At 48.5% G+C, this 23,630-nt stretch overlaps 1 long non-coding RNA gene across 1 annotated transcript in view; it reads right to left on the bottom strand.

Moving 5' to 3' along the window:
- Positions 1–22,327, bottom strand: part of LOC123797832 (uncharacterized) — a 118,118-nt gene extending 95,791 nt beyond the window's left edge. The window contains exon 1 of the long non-coding RNA XR_006781090.2: positions 22,266–22,327. This is a non-coding gene — a long non-coding RNA (uncharacterized LOC123797832). The remainder of the gene's footprint in view (positions 1–22,265) is intronic.
- Positions 22,328–23,630: the final 1,303 nt, after the last annotated feature.

Genomic DNA, 23,630 nt, shown 5'->3' with positions numbered 1-23,630 from the left:
CATTTAAAAGTTAGTTAAATAAATGACTAATTTCTGGTAGTTGGCACGACCCCATGAAATATTCCATCGACTGAGCGCATCAGGCAGCTGTCCACAGGCCGGGCACCGCGCAGAAATACTCAACAGAAAGGACCCCAGTGAGGGATGTTCTCTTTGTTTGCTGGAGGCTGAGAGCAAGGGCAGTTCAAGTGTTTCCACTCAGGCACCTTAGTTAGCAGGCGCGATCTTTCTGACTTCTTCTCCTGCTCTTTGGGGGGCACTTTATAGGTGAATACCTCAGCACCTGCTGACCTACCTATCCTTTAATCCATGCTTGGGTTTGGGGCCCAGCTGGAGACCCATGGGCCGGACAGTCAGGTTTAAACACCGAGGCAGTCATTAGGAGCTCTTCCTACATGCAAATGTCTCACTTCTCGCCTCAAGTTCGTGGTGATGGGAACACAGGCTAGAGAGGAGAGAGAGCAACAGGAAATTTGAGCCTCTCCCTGCAGGCCAAGGAGAGAGAATTCATTATGCCTCCATGGAGGCTTTGAGAAGGGGACTCAAGTCAAGGGGGGCTGCCCTTGTGCACCCACGCGTGATCTGCAGTGCTGACACCCCTGTGCGCAGGCCTGAGCCCCTCTCCTCTGCCGGTCCGGGCGCGTGTCTCTGGTTTACATACTAGGTCGGGGCACAAGCCATGTGGGGCCGAGGGCGAACACGCTGGGGGAGCCGAGGAGCGCACTTCGTCACGCGTCTGCTGCGCACGGGAAGCCGCTGGTGGACCTCCGGCCAGGCTGGACAGGCCGGCTGCGGGACAGGCTGGCTGAGAGGGCGGGGGAGGTTTCGCATCAGCTCTCAGAGCCAGGAATCCACGGGCCAACGTTAGGAAGATTTGGTTCATCCCCCGAACACAGGGTGGTGCCTGTCAGCAGATTCACGCCACAGTGAACGCTTTGTGCAGGACCCACGGTCGGAGGGCTGGGGCCTCCCGGGCTGTCTGGCCGCGGGCGTCCGGGCGGTTTTGCTGATGCTGACCGTCTCAGCGATGGCGCAGGCAGAAAAGACGGCCTCCGGGCTGCTCCCCGGCCAGGTTGGCGGCAGCGATTTATCCGTAGTGGGATAGTGACATGCCTCAGTGCAAAGGCAGTGCTCGGTAAAGCAGGGGCTCTCCAAGTGGGGCCCTCCCGGCAGCTAGCTGCACTGACTGGGACCTTGACAAGATGCACATTCTCGGCCTACCCCGGCACACTGACTCAGAAGCTCTGGGGTTACGGGGTGGGGTACTAATCCTTCCAGGGGATTCTGATGCATGCCCACAGTTTGAGAATCACTGAGATGGGACCCACAGTGATGTCCTAGCCTGTCTTCTCCATGTGCCATGGGGCCTCCTGGCGGCAGGCAAGGATCTCGTTGTGCCAGATGCCCCCCAAATCACATACCCAGCCCAGGTTTCACTTTTGGGGATCAGTGCAGGCCAAAGGCTTGTCTGTGAACCCCACACCGCCACCAGCACCCCACGGGTGGTGGGACCCAGGAGTGCAGGTGGGAAGGCTGTGTGCCTGAGGAATGCGCTGGTCTCGGCTTCTGGAAGGAGCTGAGGAGGTGACCCCGAACTTGACCAGGTCCTCGGGGAGGACATGGCTGAGGGGCTTCTGAGCAGGAGGGCAGGGTCACAGATGCTGGGGGATAAACCTGCTTCCCTCGCCCTTTCTGGTGGCCCAGTTACTCCAAGGCTAAAGGGACAGGGATGGTGGCCCGACATGTCTGTGACTTCCTGGTGGCTGGGCCCCCTCATCCCTCTGAGGGCAGGACCGCACGCATCATGCTACAGCAGAGCAATCAAAGGAGTGCAGAATGCAGATTCTCTGAGCAGTTTGTCTTCATCTTGAGCCTCTGTCTACGGAACAGATCCCTTAGCAGCATTTCCATCGGGAGAGTCCGAAATAAAAACACAACCAAATGAACAATTCCCAGAATAATGTTCTACAGCTCGCCGGTTTTCACTTTTAAATAACCATTTGGCTAGAGGGCCATACTGTCTTTGCACAGTGGAATGGTGGAGCATACAAGCCCTGGAGTCAGACTATCTGGGTTTAAAGCCCCATTCTGCCTTTTACCAGCTGTGTGACCCTCGGCAGTTTACTTAACCTCTCTGTTCTCAGTTTCTCCCTCTGTAAAATAGGGTTATTAATAATAGCTACCTCACAGGGGCATTATAAAAATGAAATGAGTAAATATTCGTAAGATGCTTAGAAAAGTAGTTGGCGCATAGCTATGTGTGTGTTATATGAGTGTTAAGTATACTGCATGAGTTTTAAATAAGATTTCAAAGGAAGCTGTGGTGGCCTTCTAATGCGTCCCAATGAACTACATTTCCCAGAATTTCCTTCGCTGTGTATCTTGGTTAGAGCAAGCCTCAAGAGAGGTTCTTAAGCCAAGACCTGGAGGGTGGGAGTGAATCAGCAACCAATTTGCAGTTCAAAGTATCTGCTGGTCCCTCTCCTGGTGTGAGCAGCCACTGGGGCTGCACCTGCACGGCCTCCCCTGCATCCTCTTTCAGCTGCTCTGACTCGCAGGCCAGGAGTGAGAGCGTGTGTGTGTGTGTGTGTGTGTGTGTGTGTGTGTGTGTCCCCACGACCAAAGGCAGACGCACACCACACCAGCAAGGGCAGAGGCAAGAACCTGCGTGGCTTCCACTCCGTCCCCGGGGGACCCAGCTCGTGCTACGGCTCCCCATGTCCTTGCTCTTTCTGACAGCCCGCCCTCTGGACCGCAGGCTGGTCAAGTAGAGTTCCCGAAACGGTGAGCACGGAAAATCAGGTAGAAAGTGATCAGATGAATAGGAAAGAATGTTCTCAGGCTGAAGAACATAAATCCTCATGGTGAAATAATTTATAATATGCCAAGGACCCTTGCTAACGCATAAGTACAAAAAAAGGCAGGAAAGGGGGAAAAAGGGACAACTCAGAGAAGGGCAGTTCTGAAAAGCAATGAACATTCAAATGGATACACAAACTCACCAGAGAAATGCAAATTAAACTAACTTGATAACCACCAGCCTGGAAAAAATGAAGACCACGCCCCCGGCCCGTGGATGCCTGAATCCACCCCAAGTATGGAACCCTGCGTCTACCATGTCTTTTCCTATATGTTCCTACCTAGGACACAGTTTGATTTATGAATTAGGACAGTGAGAGATCCGCAGCAATAACTAAAGATACACTAGAACAATTCTAGCAACATACTGAAACACAAGTTCTGCGAATGTGGTCTCTCAAAGTAACTTCTCCTTCCGTAGTCACCCTTCTTAGGACGATGTGAGATGATAAAATGCCCACATGATGAGATGAAGTGGCGTGAGTGACGTGGGTGCCGTGACCCAGCGTTAGGCCGCTACTGACCTTCTGACCTCCCGTCAGAAGAAGTACCATCTGCCTTCAGGGGGCGGGTGACCTCGGGTAACCCGGGAAAGGGAGGCACGGGCAGCAGAACCGCGGGTAAGGCGGGGCCCCTGCGGCTGGAGGGCGTTTGTTGGCCAGGTTCCCGAGCACAGGGAACTCTCCTGCACTGTGGCTGGACCTGCGAATGTTCCAGGCATTTGGGAAAGCGATGTGACAACATCTATTATGATGAAAAGATGTGAAGTTTTGACTCAGCGATTCCACTCCAGGGAACGAACCCCACAGAATTGAAAGCCCGTGTACAAGGACGTTTATAGCCTCAGCACCTGCGATGGCAGAGGCCGGGTGGGGGGGGGCGGGCAGGACTACACTTCATCATGGCAGCCTGGTGAGGCCGTGACCGCCTCCTTCCGGCTGGTGGGGGGGACCCACCACCTGGATGGGCAGCCCGTTGGGTGTCTCACAGCCTGCACCTGGACACAGGCTTCTGTCTAGACATCCGCACTGGGAATGCGGGCTGCTTGCCTGCCTTTGCTGCTCTTCCCAGGCAAAAGTTTATTTTTAAATAAGTTGTTCCTTTCAGAATAAGGCTTGGATCTCACTGTTTAGTCATTTTATTCCAGAGTGGATACAATGGTTCACCTTAACTCACCCCGGGACTGGGGGTGCTAAGCACGGTGACAGCGGCCGGGTCTGACTCATGCACTGGCACCGCCCGAGCCTCCTCCCAGAGGGTTGTCAGAGGAGTCGCAGTGCCCACCGGCCGCACAGACCCTCTGCTTTGTCGGAAGACTGAGAAGTAAATGAAAATCCTTCTGGGAGCCGGCCTTCAGTCACCTGATCTCACCCAGATGCATCACTCTATCACCCGAGTCAAAATAAAGCGCTTCTAGTTCAACTCACTTCTCAGGAAGAGAGATGCTTATTTGATCCCTAAATGAAACCCGTGATTCTGCCAAGAGCTGACTCTGCTTTGTGTTTCCAGAATCCCTGAGCTTCGTTTTACTTGGTATTAGGCAACCTGTCTCTCTCTCCTCCTCGGGAGGACGGCCTGGGATCCAGTCCCAAGTGTTCCAGGAGCGGTCGTGTGCGGTTTGAATGCAGAGCGGCAGGACGGCAGAGTCGCCTCCTCTTCCGAGGCTCTCCCGGCCCAGAGGAAAGGGAAGGGCTAGCCTGGAGCCTACTCTGGCTTCTTAGGCCCGGAAACACACGCTCTGTGCGCTGGTGGCCTCCCCCGCACTCCGGACCTCTGGTCCAAGCCGCCTAGGTGTTGCCCACTTTCCTAAGATCCTCTATAGAAGGGAAACTCATGGAGGAGGGGGCTCCTCGTGGAGCACAGACCAAACTGCGGGCCCTGCAGAGCCTCTCTGCACACACCTTTCCAGGGCCGATGGGAGAATCTGGGCACCCGCCGTGCCTCGTCCCTGGTTATCTGTTGTTCTCTTCAAGCCGCGCCTTCCTCGGACGAAGCGCATTCCTTAATCAGCGCCTTGTGACTCGTGCCCTTCGCCCCCATCCCTGGTGCAGGACAGGTGCCATCAGGAAGGACACACCTTGCTTGGTGGTGCGTGGGGTCTGCCGTCCCCACAGCGGTCCTGCTAGCAGACCAAGGCTTCTTGGGCTCACACAGCGATGTTGGTGGCACTCAGCGACACGCAGGGACACCTGGGCACACAGCTGACAGTCCTGCAGGTTTCTCCTCACCTGCTCCCCACCGAACGTCCGAAGGCAGATCTTATGAACCCTGATTTATACAGGGGCAGCCTGAGGTATGGAAAGGTTAAGTGACTTCTCCCCGGGGTCACTGGGCCCCTAAGTGGTAAGACTGGAATTTAAACCCAAAGTTGTCTGACTGGAAAGCCCGACTGGAGGCGACTGGAGAACGACCAAGGACAATCAACAGCTTCTGTGGCCTTAAGGGCTGCGAGGAGGGAAAAAAGCGAGAAGCAAAAGGCGCTTCTTCTTGGAAGTCTGGGGGGAACACGTCCTCTGGAACTAGGAGATGAAGGCATGAGTGGAGGGATGAATGCGCTCCCTGTATTACAAACAGAGCCATCCTCCGCCGCTTCCTTGAGCGTTTCCTCTTCTCTCCTACCCCTGCCCCACCTCCCTCACCCCCAGGGGCTGCCTCCGCCCCCCTTCTGGGGCAGCACGGTGAGGGTGCCCAGATGAGGGGCAAGAAGCCTGCATGTTGAATCCCAAGACGAGTAGCTCAGACTCTCAGAGCTTCGGGCACCTCCTCTCGGAGGCAGGATGAACAGCACACTTCCAGAAGCGTCGCCAATCCACAGGACCCTTTTCTCCCGCCAGCGCTGGTCCTTGCATTTTTAAGTCAAGGCTTTTAAAGTTATTGCTTCTCTACTGGGGTTTAAGGATGCCTCCTTAAAAATCAGAGGACAGGAATTTGACGCCCTGTTAAGTATCTGCCCTCTCTCCCCTGAATTCAGCTACCTGTGTGGTGGCCTGGGGGTCCCTGGTATAAGGATGCATGCCAGCAGATAACAATTCCTGCTTCCTCAGATCTTATCCCACTATAGCCGTGGTCCTCACAGTGCGGTCTGCAGACCAGCCGCATCGGCGTCCCCTGGAGTCTTGTGAGAAATGCAAATTATTGCCTTGCCAGCACACACCTACTGGTCAGAGACCGGGTGGCGCTGGAAATCCCGAGGCACCGTAAGGTTTGAGGACCCCACAGTACGCCTCTGCATCCTGCACCTTGTTTTCTTGCCTTTACACATGTGTTCATGATATTTCCTCCTCCCAGATGCTTCTCATGGGTCTCTGCCACCCTCCTTCAAACCATTCTAGCTCTAAAACTCATCAAATATTGTGTAGGACCTGTGATATGTCACAAAGCATCTTCCTTGTATTTACTTCTTTTCCTTTAAACATCGTACATGTTAAGGCTTTGCCTCTGTAATGGACCGAGAAGCATCTTGCAAATAAGAATCGTATCTTAAACATCTTTGCAGCTCCCACATCACCTGGGAAACTTTCTTTCTCTGGTCAGTCTCCTGGAAGGTATTTTGAGAAAGGATTTCAGCGCCTGGAAGGTATTTTGAGAAAGGATCTCAGAGCCTGTGTTTTTGTTTGTTTGTTTGTTTTTGTTTTGTTTTTGCAGCAGGGGAAGGCAGGACACAGAGAAGGAAAACGTGCTAAGCCAGGATGTGGCTCGGGTCAAGGCTAGCCATGGTTCTGAGGAGCATAAACTATACCCCATTGGAGTCAAGGGGTTGGCATCTTGTACTTCCGACGGTTAGTCGTGGGCTGTGGGCCACCCTGAGTGTGCCACTTCCCGGGTGATGGGGTGCCCACTGGCTGAGGACACTTCTCCAGAGACAGTGGCAGCTGTGAGCCATTTGCAGTCCCCATGCACTAGCTGGTGTGGGGCGCGCCCTGACCCAGGCACGGGATGTGGGCACGACTGTAACTCTAGCCCTGTCTTACGCAACACAAATGTTCAATAAATATTTGTGATGGATTAACTCCTTCTATTGTTCCCATCTATAAAAGAGAATACTGCTGTAAAAGATACCACTGTGGGAGTTCTCTCACTAGTCCTTATAAAGCATTTTACAGACATACATTGCTGACGGAACCCCAGACTCACTTTGTAAACTGGACCAGAAATGGCCGAGAGAGCCCATGCCTCCCTGCATACAGCGGTGAGTACGGACACGGGGGTGCAGAGAGAGAAAAAGGACCATCTGGAACCACTGAGAGACAGGAGGAAAAGTTACAGCCCAAGTACCACAACCCTTCTTGAATAAGTGCAATTTTTGCGTTTCATCTGGAGTGTGAGTCACTTCCCACTTTCTTCCCCTCAGCCTTCTCGAAGTCCAAGAGAACCAAAAAGGATCTCCAGATGGCTCACCCACGATCAGGTCTCCTCTGATTGTTCCAGGATTAATTAGTCACCACCATGAGTACCAAGACCAAATCAAGAGGCAATATGGCAGAAAAAGAGAGAGGGAGGGAGGTACTCGCCCGCTGAGGAGGGGACCGCAGAAGGGCATGTGGCGGACACAGATGGCGTGCCATTCAGGAGCTCTTCTGAGAAATGCCAACGTAGGTTGGACCAGGTGTGCCTCACAGCCCAGCCCGATGATTCACGGTCCTGGCCGCACTAGAACCACCTGGGGAGCCTTAAAACATACCGATGCCCAGGCCCTGCCTGAGATACTGATGTAAGTGGTACATCGGAGCCTGATTTCAATGTTTCTTTTTTTAAAGCACCCTGGATGATTTCAGCAAGCACTTATTCTGTTGAAGAATGCTGTGTAGTGGCTACTTATTCAAGCTGCAGTCAAGACTGATGGCTTTTCCCCCCGGGACTTATCTATCTGCCCAGTCCTGCATTTGATGCTACAGAGAAACCAAAGAAATATGAAACTGGAAGGAATGAAGGGTCTGGGAAGTCAAATGGTTTGGGTCCAACTCAGCCACTTCCCAGCTGTGTGACTTTGGGGAAGTCACTCTCGGCTCTCAGTTTCCACACCCCTAAAGCGCTAAGAAAAGGGCCCAGAGAAATGAAAATAAGAAAACCTGGGGTTGACTCCTTCCTCAGCTCTTCAACCATCTGAGTCCTCATCAAGAACAATGAACTATTTCCAGAATTTTCCTTCCTGTTGGAGCAGTGACATGCGTTTCTAAAGCTTCTCCTAATACTTCAGTGATCTACTAACGTCTACTCCCAATAACTCCATGACTCTGATGCTTCTTCCTCTGTCTCTTTGCTCATGTTCTGATCCCCTCCTCATGGACCCTTCCCCCTCCCAACCACCACCCATCCCTTAAATTCCAAGGCAAGTCCCTCCTCCCCTTAAACCACTGTTGGGGATTAATTCTGATCCCTCCTACTTCTCCCTCATCTCAGCAGCTCATTGTCCCTTCACTGCCACATAAGCTACTTTCTCCTCTACACTGACTCCTTAAGGGTCATAAAACAAGTGTTCTCACCCTTCTATTACACTCTCTACCAATTATGGAGCATGAACAATGTGCTGGGTACTGGCCAGGTGCTTCACTTCTGCCGTTTCTAATCCTCAAAGCAACCTGTAACAGAGGCTGTCCACACTGCACAGAAGAAACACGGAGGCTCTGACAGACCATGTAAGCTTATCTGAGGTCCTGCTGTAGGAGTCAGGGCTCAGCGCCGGATTGGTCTGGCTCCCAAACCCATGCTCTTTCCATCACTCAACGCTACCTCTGCGGTAGGACGTTTGTCAAATGACAGATTTAAATATCCATGAGGCAATATAAGTAATATCTGTATAAAGGACAGCCTGAGGGAAAAGCAGGGAACTCTTTGGTATCTCCTCGGAACAAATAAACTGACACACCGACCCAGCCCCAGCCTGAACATCCGCTTGAGGTATTTACCAACGAAGCCTGCAGGTTACGTCCAAACTGACATCGAGATTGTGAGCTCCTTGAGGGGGTGGCATCACGAAGCACAAAAAGAACAGGACTAAAATTAAGGGTCCTGGGTTCTAATCCCATCCGCCTTTGCTATAAACTTGTTGTGCGACTTGAATACTTCATGCAGCCTCTCTGGGCTTCCACTTTTCTGAGGACAAAAGGAAGGGGTGAAACTACAGTAGCAGCTCCAGACCTGGTTTTGAGTGGCAGACCCTTTGTGGTGGAGGTGTTTTGGTTGAAGAATGGGATGACAGGGAGACCCATATCCGTAGGGACCCCCACCTCTCCTTCCAGGAAATTCCAGAGGTAACCCCAAGGACCTGTTTGAAATCCACTGGGCTAGGAGACGTACCAGAAAGGACTGTGGTCCTATCTCTCACTTGCTCTGGACAACCCCTTCAAGCGGTATTTTCTGCACTTAGGTGCTTACTGAATACTTTCAGCTGATCAGTGGGAATTGTTCCTGGATAATGTCCACCAGGCACATTTTCCTCCTAAGTGCACTGCTACTTCCTCCTCCCTGACTTCTCCATGCATCCTGTCATTGATTACTTCTACTTGGCAACTTGGTCTTAATTTCCAATCCTCTCTGCCAAGTTCTTCTTTCCTCATAGTATGAGCTGGCCTTGAGGGCAATGATGCATATGTCCACTGGGGATTCTAAAAAGAAGGGACTTCCCAAAGTATGCATTTCTGTGGTTTCCATGACCCTTCTTTCTCTACCAGAAGCCCTTGGGCCACCTCACTCAGCCCTGAAATGGAAGGGTAAAATTTACTCCATCAGTTAAGCCTGCTCCAGACCCCATTAAAGGAGGAGGAGACAGGGTGTTTCCTAATCGATGATTCCTTTATTAAACTTTTATACCTTGCAAGCTGTTACAGGACCTAAATCAAAACCAGGAGGTTATGGCTTCAGGGAGAAATAAAGAGTTGTCTCCAACTCTTCTGTGTCAGCTTGAGTCTTCTCAGAGGCGATACCAAAATGGGATTGGGGCGCCTGGGTGGCTCAGTTGGTTAAGCATCTGCCTTCAACTCAGGTCATGATCTCAGGGTCCTGGTTTCAAGCCCTGCATCAGGCTCCCTGCTCTGAGGGGAGTCTGCCTCTCCCTCTCCCTCTGCCCCCCCTCCCTGCTCGTGCTCTCTCTCTCATATAAATAAAATATTTAAACAAACAAGCAAACAAAATGGGCTTAGATGCGCCAGCAGGATGTTACCGGAAACACCTATAAAGGATAAAGGGTTGGGATCAGGAGTAAGTAGGGAGGGGCTTCAGATCACAGTGCAGGTCTGCCACCTGAGGAAGCACAATGGGAGGGAGGAATACTAGACACAATAACTCAGACTGCAGTGCAGTCTTGACCGGGCAATGAGCAGCTCCCAAGCCAAGGCTGCCCACCGGGCAGACATGCCCAATTCCAGAATCTCTGTCATGCTCATTGCTGGCTGGCTGCGGCTCTGTCAATGTGTGGTCTTAGAGTGAATGCAATGGTGGAGACAAAAGTGGACAGCTAGAGGCTGTCAGTGACCTAAGCACCCCGAAGTTCTCTTGAAAGCCAAAGAGAGAGGAACACACTTGGCTGCCACACCACACTCTTGATTCAACTGATTTCACCCAAAAGACCCCCCAAAATTACAGCACCCTTGTCACAGGTGATACAGACCCTGTTGGAAGGTAGCTCTGGGCATAGTAAGAGATGACTAGGCGGCAGCCTTTGAGGACCTGGAAGTGCCCAATTCTCTCAAAACATTCCTACGTTCACCCGATCTGCTCTTGGACATTTAAGCCACCACGTTGGGTAAAGGCCCTTTTGAAATGCAGGTGTAATGATAGGGTCTCCCACACCAAAGAGCACATTTCAACTCAAATCCCTTGAAATTTGATGGGACCAGGACAGAAGCTCTGGAAGAAAGCCTAGGAAGGTATCATTTCTCCCTCTTACACATGGGAAAATTGGGGCTCAGAAAGGCTGAAGTGACTGGCCCAAAGTTACAGGGCGAGTAAAAAACAGAGGGCTGGATTAAGAGCAAAGTTTTGGCCCTCTTAACTCACTCAACAAATGTTTACTGGGCACCTATTATGTTTCAAGCACTACGAATACAGCCGTGTCTTGTTGACAGATAACATCTCTGCCTTCGGGGAGCTTGTACTGTTGTTGGGAGAGAGAGGCAATAAACATATAAACTGATTCATTTCCGATAAGTACAGGATGAAGAAAACAGAGCAATGGGACTAGAAGGGACTGAGAGAGGAGAGAAGTGCTCCAGCAAGGGGCACTGGGGGAGGCTTCTCAGAGAGAACACTGTCGATAGAGAGGGCCATGCCCTGCGGCAGGAACAGGCTGACCTGGGGGCGGTAAAGGGAGAGGGTGGAGACCTAGGGAACAGGGGCAGGAGATAGGCCAGAGAATTAGCAGGGGCTTCATAGGTCCTGGTGAGCTTGGTTTTTATTCTAATTTCAATGGAAGCCAATCTATGAGAGATGCTAAAACAGAGGGCAAATCCTGCCAGTTGTCATATTTTCAGTAAGTTTCTGCACTGGAAGTGAGGACCCATCACCTAGGGTGCCTCCGGGTACAAAGACGATCACTGACTTGTTAGGAGGTGAATCACTTCACCCAGGGGATCTGTTCCCGGGGAGAAGGGAGGAGAGGAAGAGCAATACCACGGTCCTTCCTCACTCTCCAACCTTGCCCTGCAGAGTGTTCAGGCTCTCTCCCAAAATCATGCTTCTTAACCTTGGCTCTCATGGGAATCATTTGGAGCATTTAAAGTGTGTGTGTGTGTGTGTGTGTGTGTGTGTGTTTAATTAAGTCTGCTCTTAGCAATTCTGATTTAACAGGTCTGGGTTGAGAGACTGAATATACAAATGGACAACAGTCAGACCTTATATGACAATAGAACTCTGACCCACCATCTGCAGCAACCAGCCCAAGAAACCAAACCACAACCTTTGTAGCAACTGGCCCCAAGCACTCAGAACTTAATCAATATCTGCCAGCTTTCCTAATTTTAGCCCCCGCTTCCAACCTAGAATCAACCAGGGAAAGTCAAATATGCACCCCTAACCAATCACATTGGATGCCCCACTTCTAGTTAGCCTACTTTCAGCTTCCCCATTTCAAGAGCCCCAATAGGGCATACCTGGAAACCTTCCTTTTTCTCCACTCCTCTGCCTACCTTTGAGTCTCTACCAACTGCAAGTGGTGGTGGTATTTGACTCTCTTGTAGTACAAGCTCTGAATAAATAGCCTTTGACCTTATTTGATTGTTCTGCACTTATTTCCATAGCATGCAGTTCAGGAATTGGGTATTTTTAAAAGTTCTCTGAGTGGTTCTAATGTACAGCCAAGGTTATGAACCATGGCTCTAAATAACTCTTTCTTAAAAAAAAAAAAAAAGATTTATTTATTTGAGAGAGAGAGCATGTGTACATGTGAGCAGGGGGGAGGGGCAGAGAGGAGGGAGAGAGAGAATCCTCAAGCAGACTCCCTGGTGAGCATGGAGCCCAAAGCAGGGCTGATCCCAAGACCCCGAGATCACGACCTGAGCTGAAATCAAGAGTCGGACGCTCAACCGACTGAGCCACCCAGGTGCCCCTCTAAGTAAAGTGGTTCTTAAAGTTTAGTCCCCAGACCTAACAAATCAGCATCACCTGGTAACAGGTTACAAATGCAAATCCTATATGGCTTTTATTATTTTCAGGCAATTTCCTTCTATTCTCAGTTTGTTGGGAATTTTTATCATGAAAGGACATTGAATTCAAATACTTTTTCTGCATCTACTGAGCTGATCGTGTGATTTTTATCCTTCGTTCTGTTCATGTGAAGTATATTAATCAATTTGCATATATTGAACCATCCTTGCATCCCAGGAATAAATCCCATTTAATCATGGTGCATTACCTTTTCAATGTGCTGTTAAATTCACTTTGCTGGTATTTTACTGAGGATTTTTGCATATGTATTCATCAGAGCTAATATCATAATCAATAGTGAAAAACTGAAAGTTTTTTCTCTAAGATTGGGAAACAAAGCAAAGATGCTTGCTGATTCTTGCTACTTCTATTCAAGATAGTACTAGAATTTTTAGCCAGAGCAATTTGGCAAGAAAAAGAAATAAAAGATATCCAAATAGGAAATAGGAAAGAAAAGTGTCTGTGTGCAGATGACATGATATTATATATAGAAAGCCTTGAAGACTACACACAGACACTCACACACTTTAGAATTAATAAATGAATTCAGTAAAGTTGCAGGACATAAAATCAACATACGAAAATCAGTTGCATTTCTGTACACTAATAATGAACTATCTAAAAAGGAGATTAGTAAAAAAAGCCCATTTATAATAGCATGAAAAAGAATAAAACACTTAGGAAGGAACTTAACTAAGGAAGTAAAAGACTTCTAGACTAAAAACTATAAAACACGGATGAAAGAAATTGGAGAAGACACAAATGAAAGACGTCCTCTGTTCATGAACTGGAAGGTTTAACATTGTTAAAACGCCCATACTTCCAAAACAATCTACAGATTCAATGCAATCCCTATCAAAATCCCAATGGCATTTTTTACAGAAATGAAAAAAATACTAAAACTCATATGGAGCCACAAAAGACAAAAGAATCTTGAGCAAGAAGAACAAAGCTGAAAGTATCACACTTCCTGATTTCAAAATAGGTCACAATGCCCCGGTAATCAAAAAAGTATGGACTGGCATAAAGACAGACATACATATCAATGGAACAGAATAGAGAAGCCAGAAATCACACGTATATAACACATACCCACACACATACACTCAACTGATCTTTGACAAGGGTGCCAAGAATACACGATGGGGAATCAATAGTTTCTTCAACAAAACCGTCAGAGACATGCACATAAACCCATAATGGGATATCAGCTCACACCTGTTAGGATTCTTATTAGCAAAAAAAAAAAAAAAGGTGGCAACAAGTGTTGGCTGAAGATGTGAAGAAATTGGAACTCCTTATACTGCTGGTGGAATGCAAAACGGTGTAGCCACTATGGAAGACAGCATGGGGATGGGGAGTCCTCAAAAAATTAAAAATAGAACTACCGTATGACCTGGCAAGCCCACTTTAAAGTATTTATCCAAAAGAACTGAAATAAGGTCTCAAAAAGGTATTAATTAGGGGCGCCTGGGTGGCACAGCGGTTAAGCGTCTGCCTTCAGCTCAGGGTGTGATCCCGGCATTCTGGGATCGAGCCCCACATCAGGCTCCTCTGCTATGAGCCTGCTTCTTCCTCTCCCACTCCCCCTGCTTGTGTTCCCTCTCTTGCTGGCTGTCTCTATCTCTGTCAAATAAATAAATAAAATCTTTTTTTTAAAAAAAAGCTATTAATTAGTACTCCAATGTTCATTGCAGCACTATCCACAGCAGCCAAGATGCGGAAATCACCTAAATGTCCACCGATGGATGAATGGATAAAGAATATGCAGTATATATGTACAACGAAATATTATTCAGCCTTAAAAAAAAAAAGAAGGAGGGGCGCCTGGGTGGCGCAGTCGTTAGGTGTCTGCCTTCGGCTCAGGGCATGATCCCGGTGCTCTGGGATCGAGCCCCGCACCAGGCTCCTCCACTGGGAGCCTGCTTCTTCCTCTCCCACTCCCCCTGCTTGTGTTCCCTCTCTCGCTGGCTGTCTCTCTCTGTCAAATAAATAAATAAAACCTTAAAAAAAAAAAGAAGGAAATCCTGCAATTTGTGTCAACATGGATGAACCTTGAGGACTTTATGTTAACTGAAATCAGCAGTCATAGAAAGACAAATATTGCATGATTCCACTTATATGAGGTTATGTAAAATAGTCACATTCATAGAACCAGAGAGTAGAATTGTGGTCAGCAGGGGCAGGGAAGAGGGAGACATGGGGAGTTGCTAATCAATGGGCATAAAGACTCCCTATGCAAGATGAGTAGTTCCAGAGATCTCCTATCCACCACCGTGCCTATAATTAACATATAATACTATACTGTACTATGATAATAATAAAATAATACCATAATGCACACTTAAAAGTTTGTTAAGAGGGTAGATCTCATCTCATGTTAAGTGTTCTTACAACAATAAAATAAAATAACTAGGAATTTAAATATAAGATAAAAAAGAAATGCAAATCCTCAGACAGTGCAGGACCTACTGCACTCTGGGGTGAGGCCCAGCTGTTTTTAAAGCCCTCCAGATGATTCTGGTGCATGCTACAGGTTGCAAACCACTGCCTAAGTAAAGTTTGAACAGATTTTAAATAATACTGGTTTGAAGGGTCGCCAAATCATTAGCTTCCTTAGGATGCTCATGTGCCTTCATGTTGGAGGAATGTTCCCTTTACCCATGAATAATAACTTACTGAGCACCTACTGTATGCTCGGTGCTATTCTAAGTGCCTCACATGCATTAAATTTTACAACAATCCTGTGAGGTAGAAACCATTATTATTCCTATTCCTAGCAGGATCTGAGCCCAGGGAGTCTGGCATACAGTGTCCCCCTTCTGGCTCAAACTCTCAGGGAACATTTAGCTCACTGCCTGGCACAGTGTGTAATAAATTCTCATTAATTCAGAAAGTGAAATGTCAAGGATACAGGTCCTAAAAGAGAATTCTGATGGAGTGGCATGTCCAGGGGGTGGGGAATTTCAGGGTTGCGAGTGGGAGGTAGCCGTGGGTGGGAAAGGAGAGAAGAGGAAGAGAAGGGGTAGCCAGGAGGCAATGGGGGCCGGTCAGGTACCTGGGAGAGGACACTGAAAGGAGAAGAGAAATAGCAATGTCAAATGTCACTCCCTGCCAAGTTTTGGGGGTACCCGAGGTCAGCCATGGGGTCGTGATACACTGGGGCTGTGTTGAGTTCCTGACCAGAAAGGAAGCAAGGTCAAGCCAGAGCCTCTGGGGTGGTCTGAGGGAAGTCGAGAATGAGGGGGTACAAGTTTGATTCCTCAAAGCCCTCTACCTTTCCTCTTCCGTGACAGTCCCATCTTGGGGCTCCTTCTGAAGGCATCTCTACCCTCATCCATGTACCATGTCTATGCAGGGAATGCATAATTGAGATAACTAGCCAAGAACTTTGAGCCACAGACCTTCCTTTTACCAACATATTCAAGAAATTCTACAAATTGAGCTACAGACAATAGGATTGAGGAGATGAGGAAGACTGTGTTCTGCCCACAGGGACTGACGGTCTCATGGGGAGCCAGGCACCCAAACAAACACAAAGTCAAGCGGGCAAGTCCCAGAATGCGGTATGCACAAAGCCTTGAGGCCACGGGAAGCACTAATGAAAAGCTTCAGAAGAGAAGTAACATATGAACAGAGCCTTAAAAGATAAGAGTGTCGGAGACCAACAAACTCCGAAAGTGGATTCCAGGCAGAAGGAACAGCATGACCTAAGGCACAAAGTGATGAGAGTGGGGCAAATGGTAAGAAAATGAATGCTTTCTTGGCTAAATCAGAAGCTGAATGCGCAGAAGGAACAGAGGGAAGGAGGAAGAGCTGGTAGGAGAGGTGGGGAGGAAAAGTGGGGTCAGATTAGCTGGGTCTTGGATAGCATGTAAACACCCACTGAAGTTGGCTTAAGCCTACAGAGAAAAACGTATATAAAACAAGAGGAAATCTCTCAGAACCCAAAGGCAGGGACACACCCAAGTGCCAGGACGAATACAAACTTGGAAGTAGAAGGTCAGGGCGAGTCCAGCCAGTGTTCACTCTCCATCTTTTCCTCCGGTTCTCTCTGCAGACAAGAATTGGTGTCCTTCCCTCTCCCCCCAGACACCATCCAGTACATGTCACAGAACAGCTGCCCTGCTCACTGCTCTGTAGAGCATATGTGCTACGGACTTGGGCACAGAGAAAGTGTCCCAGTTTCAGTTCTTGGGGAGAGATCTGACTGGTACAGCTCCAGTCCTGGGACCACCCCTGGTCCAGTCTACCGGGGCTAAGGGGTGAGGTCACATTTTGCAAATCTGGTACCTGCTAGCCCAACTCTACATGGAGGAGGGAACAGTGCCCAGAGAAAGGACACTCTGTGGCTCATTTCCGGGTGAACATCCCAGAAATTCTAGACCATGGCCTTGTAAGCCACAAGGAGTTCAGGCTTTATCCTGCAGGCAACTGGAGGGACTAAAAGGAATGATAAGGCTGAATTTGTCTGCAGAAATGTTGCAGACAACATAAAGGACGGATCACAATGGAAGAGCCCGAAGGCCAGGTGTCCACTGGGGCGGTGTTGAGATATCCAGGCCACAAAGTGATGAGACCCAGACTAGGGCCCATGTGGTAAGCATGGAGAGGCCTTTTGAGGACTGAAATATGAAGTCTTGAGGAGTTCCTGGCTGGCTCAGTTGGTAGAGGATACAACTTTCCATCTCAAGATCATGAGTTCAAGCCCCACATTGGGTGTGGAGCCTACTTAAAAAAAAAAAGGGAAAGAAATCTGAGGACTTGGTAACTGCTTGAAAATGGAGACTGATGGTAAAGGAGCCAAGAAACTCCCGGTTTCCTACCTAGAGGGACAGGCAAGTCAGTGAGGCTGCTAAATGGGACAGGGGCTGCAGAAGAGGAAGAACTAGGGAGGGGTGCACTGAATATGGAGTGTGAGAAAGTGAGGCTAGTTGAGAGCACGCTGATCTGCGAAGCGGTGATGAAATCGACGGTTCTCATTTCTCCTCCTTCCCCAGATCCCTTGAAACAAGCTGTTCTGCTAACAGAGGAAAGTTGGGTGGCATCACAAACTGATTCTCATCCCGGCTGGTAATTGTGAAGTCAGGAGGAAGCTGAGTCGAAAAGACAGAGTGTGGGCTTTGGAGTCAGCGCGCGTGCCAGTCAGCTGTGACCTTAAGAAAATGACGCAACCTCTCTGAGTCTCAGCTCCTCATACGTGGAACGGTCTAGCCGGCCGAGCTTACAGAATGACTGTGAAGAATAAGCGTAATATCTGCAGAGTCTTTACAACCCAGACGGCCCTCGGCATGTAGGTCATTAGGATCATACCATTCTTCTCCTTCACACGAGCTAGGCCTTTGCCCCGCGCCAGGCAGAAACGCGACACCCACAGCCTCGCGACTGAGGCTGGTTTCCCTGAAAAACAAGCCCATCCACTCCCTGCCATAAATGCCTCCTGAAATCAAATGAATCAAACCTACTTACTACTTAGCGGAACTCTTCTCTCCGTAGCTAGGGAGTCTTAAATGCATTCCGAATTTGGGTCTGTACTAGCAATCGGCTGACTGAACGAACTGATGACTTTGCCCACGTAGGTCGGACTGACGGGGAAGGCGGTACAAAGAGCCGTCTATGGCGGCTGCTCACCGCATGCCGAGCACTGTTCCGGGGCTCTGCTGAGGATAAGCTCGTGAAGTCCTCACAGACAACTCCATGCAGTCAGTACTGTTCCCATCATCCCCATTCTGCAGAGGAGGAAACTGAGCTCACAGGCTCATCCAGTCACAAATACTGCCTAAGTCACACTCTTGTCTTTCTCTGTTCTTCCAGAGCACGTCTTGCTGTTCAACCGAGCCTTGTTTCCCAAGCCTGTCTCAGCCCAGTATGAGGTACGTTGAACATAACTTATTTGGGACTGAGTCTCTCTTTAAAACAAATTAGAGCAGTTAGCTCCTTCACTGACCCTCACTTGCATTCGAATATTCTCCTAGGAGGAGGAAAGCGAGTCCTCCTAAGGGAGCAGAGGTGGCTATGCCACTTTTGAGCCATCTGGGTGCTCTACTTCCTGTCACACTTTGGGGTGGAGGGGGGGGTATAAAAATCTGAAAACACCCATGAGAGGGCACCCCTCAGGCAGAGGCCGCCTTCAATGCTTGTCTCAGGAGACCCAGTCCCAGAACTATGTAACTCGATCAAGATTCTTAACCTTGAGGGGTCAAGGACGCCCTTGAGATCCAGGGAAAGCTGCTGCCTCTGTCCTCATTAAAATGCCCATTAAAATGCAGGATTTGACATAAAATCCCATGTAGTTTGGAAGGGCATGGATCCCCTGAGCCCCAAGTTAAGAAGTTCTGCCACAGAAGATAGGCCAACCAGGTACTTTAACCATCCCTCCAAACTCAGTCTCAGCTTATTAATTTGTAATGTAACTCCCTGGAAATCTCTCATAATATTGAAATTCATATGCTCACTGATCGTGCTCTGCCCTTGAGACACTTAGGAAATCAGCTGCAGAGACCGATTTGGATGGGCAGGCACTGCTTCTCACCTGACATGGCATTATATCAGGAGCTATGCCCTGCCTTGCCAGCCTGGGGTGCAGACTAATGTATCTCTTTGAAAATTAAAGTTCAATGACTCTAAGCCCTCATCTTGATTATAATGGAAACTCTGTTCTTATTAAAAGGTTGTCCTACCCTAAACAATTTCTGAAACCCCTGAGAAATGGTTACACAGTCTAAAATAAATCCTTCTAGCTGCTTCTGAAACCCACCCCACCACTTTCTGGGACAGCTGTTGTGCTGGTCAATATATGAAATGCTCCATGCACCTGAGTAAGTCAGCAGTTCAATAAGGAGTTCTCTTAAAACTCCTTAATTAGAAGAGTCACTGATATCATCCCACCCTATGGTCATGACAGCAGTGATACACGGGGACATTAGTTGTTTCCATTGACCAGTTCTTCCAGCCAACTCATTGCTTCATGTATTACTCAAGTGGTAGATAGTAAAGACATTCCATTGAATCAGGACCTACAGAACGGAATTGCTCATAAGCTCACTATTCAGGAATGTAAGTATATAAATACAATGCATTTACTTATGCATTAAACCATTCCAGTGATAAATGATCTGTAATGATTTCAAGTCAGGATACATTACATACATTTCCTCCAGCTCTTCCCAGCAGGACAATTCTAGTCCACAGATTAAGTAGGCAGGAGTCATGGGTCAGGATAGGAAGGGCTTGATCCAACGACATCTCCCTTCTTTGCTTCCCCAGGGCCTGAGTTTAACAATTGCAGTATACACGTACCCAAAGGAAGGGTACCTACCTAGCTGGCTGATTGTCTCACTCTCTCTTGTGAATGTGTTTAACTAGACGGCTATCCCCTCAGGGACTCATAGGTCATTCGCAGCTGAGAGACTAGAAAGATTAATTGGAGGATTGAAAGGTAGACCTAAGCAAAGCTGGGAAACCATAGCAGGAGAGCAGTGAGTATCCAGGGGCCGAGCTCCCATCAGATAGCAATGATGGAGAAAGGAGAGAGACAGGATGTTGAAGACAAGTTTCACGTCATTCATGATTAGGCCCAAGGCCAGTACTTTTCTTTCCAGACTCATCCAAGAAGAGCCTAGGCTAATAAACGCCTATTTCTACAAGGGACAGGTGCAACTTCTTTCCCCAGAGCTTGATGTCATTTAGGTCCTGCCTGACTTCTTCACGTTGGACCTGTGATAAATGCTCATTTGCAAAGTCATTCTACAATTCCTTGCAAAACAAACCACCCCAAATTTAACGGTTAAAACAACGACTATAATGATCTTGAGTAACTTTCGAATCAAGTATTTGAACCATCTATCCTGAAGCTAGAGACAAAAATTATCGGGGGCGCCTGGGTGGCGCAGTCGTTAAGCATCTGCCTTTGGTTCAGGGCATGGTCCCGGCATTCTGGGATCGAGCCCCACATCGGGCTCCTCCGCTAGGAGCCTGCTTCTTCCTCTCCCACTCCCCCTGCTGTGTTCCCTCTCTCACTGACTGTCTGTTAAATAAGTAAATAATCTTTAAAAAAAAAAAATTATCTGTAAACATTGAACTCAAGTCAGTAGTTTCATTTTGCCTTTTTTTTCCTGCAGAGGTATGGGTTAACAATTTTGAAAATACTCTGTGTATTCTAGGATTAAGAAAATAAGACAATACATCATGGATGATAGGAGCCAGGTTTTTCGCTATTGGAAAAGGAAGTCATAAATATGGAAAGGGAGGGAGTTAAAATGAAGCTCTGTGATGTTAGATGGGAATTAGAGATATCAGTATAAACTTATAGTTTGAACGAATGGTTTTTAATAGAGATATAAAACAAAGTGTGGTTGTATGTGTGTGTGTGTTTGTGTATGTGTACGTGTGTTTGCAGACATATACTTCCTAGGTCTGTCCAGTAAGAAGGCAAAAAAACAATGTCACTCCAGTAGCAATGGGCTTCCCTGGCACCCAGATCTTGGTTTCTAAATACCTTCTCCACTAAAAAGAAAGAGGGCACCTTAGGAAAATGGTTGATTCCGAGGCTGGGTCAGGGGCAATAAAACAGAAGAGCCCCCAAAGGCCCAATCCAGGACAATTTAAGCATAAGAATAATTCATGATAGTAATATTGATTCAAATAAGAATTAGTTAAAACTGATTAATTTTTTTTAAAGATTTTACTTATTTATTTGATAGAGAGAGCCAGAGAGCACAAGTGGGGGGTGGGGGTGGGGAATGGCAGAGGGAGAGTGAGAAGCAGGTTCTCCCCTAAGCAGGGAGCCTGATGTGGGACTCGATCCCAGGCCCCTGGGATCATGACCTGAGTGGAAGGCAGATGCCCAACCGAGTCACCCAGGCACCCCTTAGAACTGATTTAAAGAAGTAAATGGGGGAAGAGGAAAGCGTTTTCTTACAGTAGAATATTGATAAATGCAGAAGGAAGGACGAAAATTAGAAAGTCAACATTTGTCGATCATCACGGTAGTAACTGGCTCATCAACTGAATCATCAAATTATCAATGGATCCTAAAGCTAGTGGATCAAAGTGTCATGAGAAACAGGATATTCACAGGGTTCTCGACATACCACTCTGTGAGATACTTATTAATGAGAAAGAAAACTATAGTAACTTTATATGGACAACACCGTCAGAGACCATCATAACCACGTTCAAATTTAACATCACCTGATCCCTTCTCATATTTCTGCCAAAAATGTGTAGCCTGAAGGTAATGAGGAAACTCCACATAAACCCAAATTGAGAGACATTCTACAAACTAACCGGCCAGTAAGCACTCTTTGAAAGCGTCCGCGTCCTGAAAGCCAAAGGAAGCAGGGGCACTGCCTGCCGTACTCCGCCTCCTACACCATCCACACCGAGGGACTGGACAGTAAGAACGTGTGTTCAGAATAAACAGCCTCGGGCACTGTCCGATACGTTTGTTTGTAATAAACTTGTGGATTCACGTCGCCAGCCAAGAGGGACTCAGAGCTTGCCAGGTGCCGGGCATCATGAGAGGCTCTGCGGTTGGTTACCACACCAAGCAACACCTGGCTCCGACCTTGTCTCCTGGAGCCCCCAGGCCGGGGCGCTCACAAACGAGAGCAGAACCGCAGGCGGACGCAGGTACGCTAAGGACGAGTCAGCCGCCAGGGACTGCATTATTGTCTGCCTATTCCCTGTAGTAAGGCAGGGGACGCATACATTTCCTGGAGAACTTGTTGCTGAAAGAGTTAAATTCCTTTTTAAATCTCACTTACCCGGAAACGCCAACTACTCGGAAGATCTCTGCTCCCGGCCGGCCCCCATCTGGCCCCTCCCCCGGAGCCCCGGGGGCGGGGCAGCGCTGACGCACGAGGTCTGCCCCGCCTCCCCGCCTCACTCTGATTGGCTAATGTTCCCTTCTCTTCTTAACACGGCTTTCACCTGTTGGGTTTGTTTGGCTCCCAGCCTTCCTCCTGCCTCTTGTTACAAAAAGGTAATTACAGAGATTAAGAGAAAATAAGTGGTTGGCTAATGATTAAGTAGCCTTTCCCAAGAGCACTGAAAACATTTTAAAATTGTACACAGCCATCTCCCCATTAGGTCACGCAGGCCTGGAAACGAGTGAGGGGTTTTAAGTCTCCCCAAAGGGAGCGAGAGTGGAAAATGTACAATTTAAGCTGAAACAACCCTTCTTGCACCCTAAGAGCTTGATGTGGGTGGAATGTGCCTTCATCTTCCCCGACATCCTTCCTAGGGGAAATCGAAGCTCAGTGGAGAGCCGGAGCAGAGGCACTGAACACGCGGACAAGGCTATTATGAGAGTCTCTGGCCTTACATAGAAGAGAACTGTGCTCTGTTTGGGTTATTACCGTCCCGGGGGTTGCTGTTGGAAGGGGTGAAAACATAGGGGAAAACATTAGAATACACACTGTGAGTTGTTTGAAATCATGTCTATTCATTTCACACAAATTGAATTTTTGTGTTTTTAGATTTAATACTTAAGAGTCTCAACTCCTTAAAAATAAACATGCGCTATGGTCTGAATGTTTGCGTCACTGCGAAATCCCAGCGTTGAAACCCTAACCCCCAAGGCGATGGTATTAGGAGGTGGAGCCACAAGCAGGAGCTGGCTGGAGAGGGTGGAGCCCGCATGAGGGGGATCAGTGTCCTTACCAAAGAGACCAGAGAGCTTGCTTGCTTTGCTGCTTCTGCCCTGAGAGGCAACAGTGAGAAGACCATGTCTCTGAGGAAACCAACCCTCCACAGACACCGAATCTCTTGGTGCCTTGATCTCGGACTTCCAGCTTCCAGAACAGTGAGAAACAGGTTTCCGTTGCTTGTTGGCCAGCTAGTCTATGGCATTTTGTTACAGCAGGCCGAATGCTCTAAGACAACATGTGCAGGAACTGAGGACTCGCCAGTTAAAGTCATCTCCCTAAGGCTGGAGGGCAGAGTGAGTCGCTGAGTGTTGAGCGGCGCTAACCAGCCTCCTGGAAGTCCCTTCTCAGTGTGGCCGTGTGGTTGCCGATGGTGACTTGATTTCGTTCAATCCTCACATCACCCTCTGGAGGAACGAAGTGACATCACCGCTGCTCCCCAATATGCCAGGTTCTCCTGTCTTTCTGGCAGGGAGGATTGTG

This window comes from Ursus americanus, chromosome 9 (genome assembly GCF_024610735.1).
Source record: "Ursus americanus isolate L20-20 chromosome 9, mUrsAme1.1.p, whole genome shotgun sequence".
NCBI classification, from domain to species: Eukaryota; Metazoa; Chordata; class Mammalia; order Carnivora; family Ursidae; genus Ursus; species Ursus americanus.
Note: the sequence above shows the minus strand (reverse complement) of the source record. Positions and strands in the feature narration are given on the sequence as shown.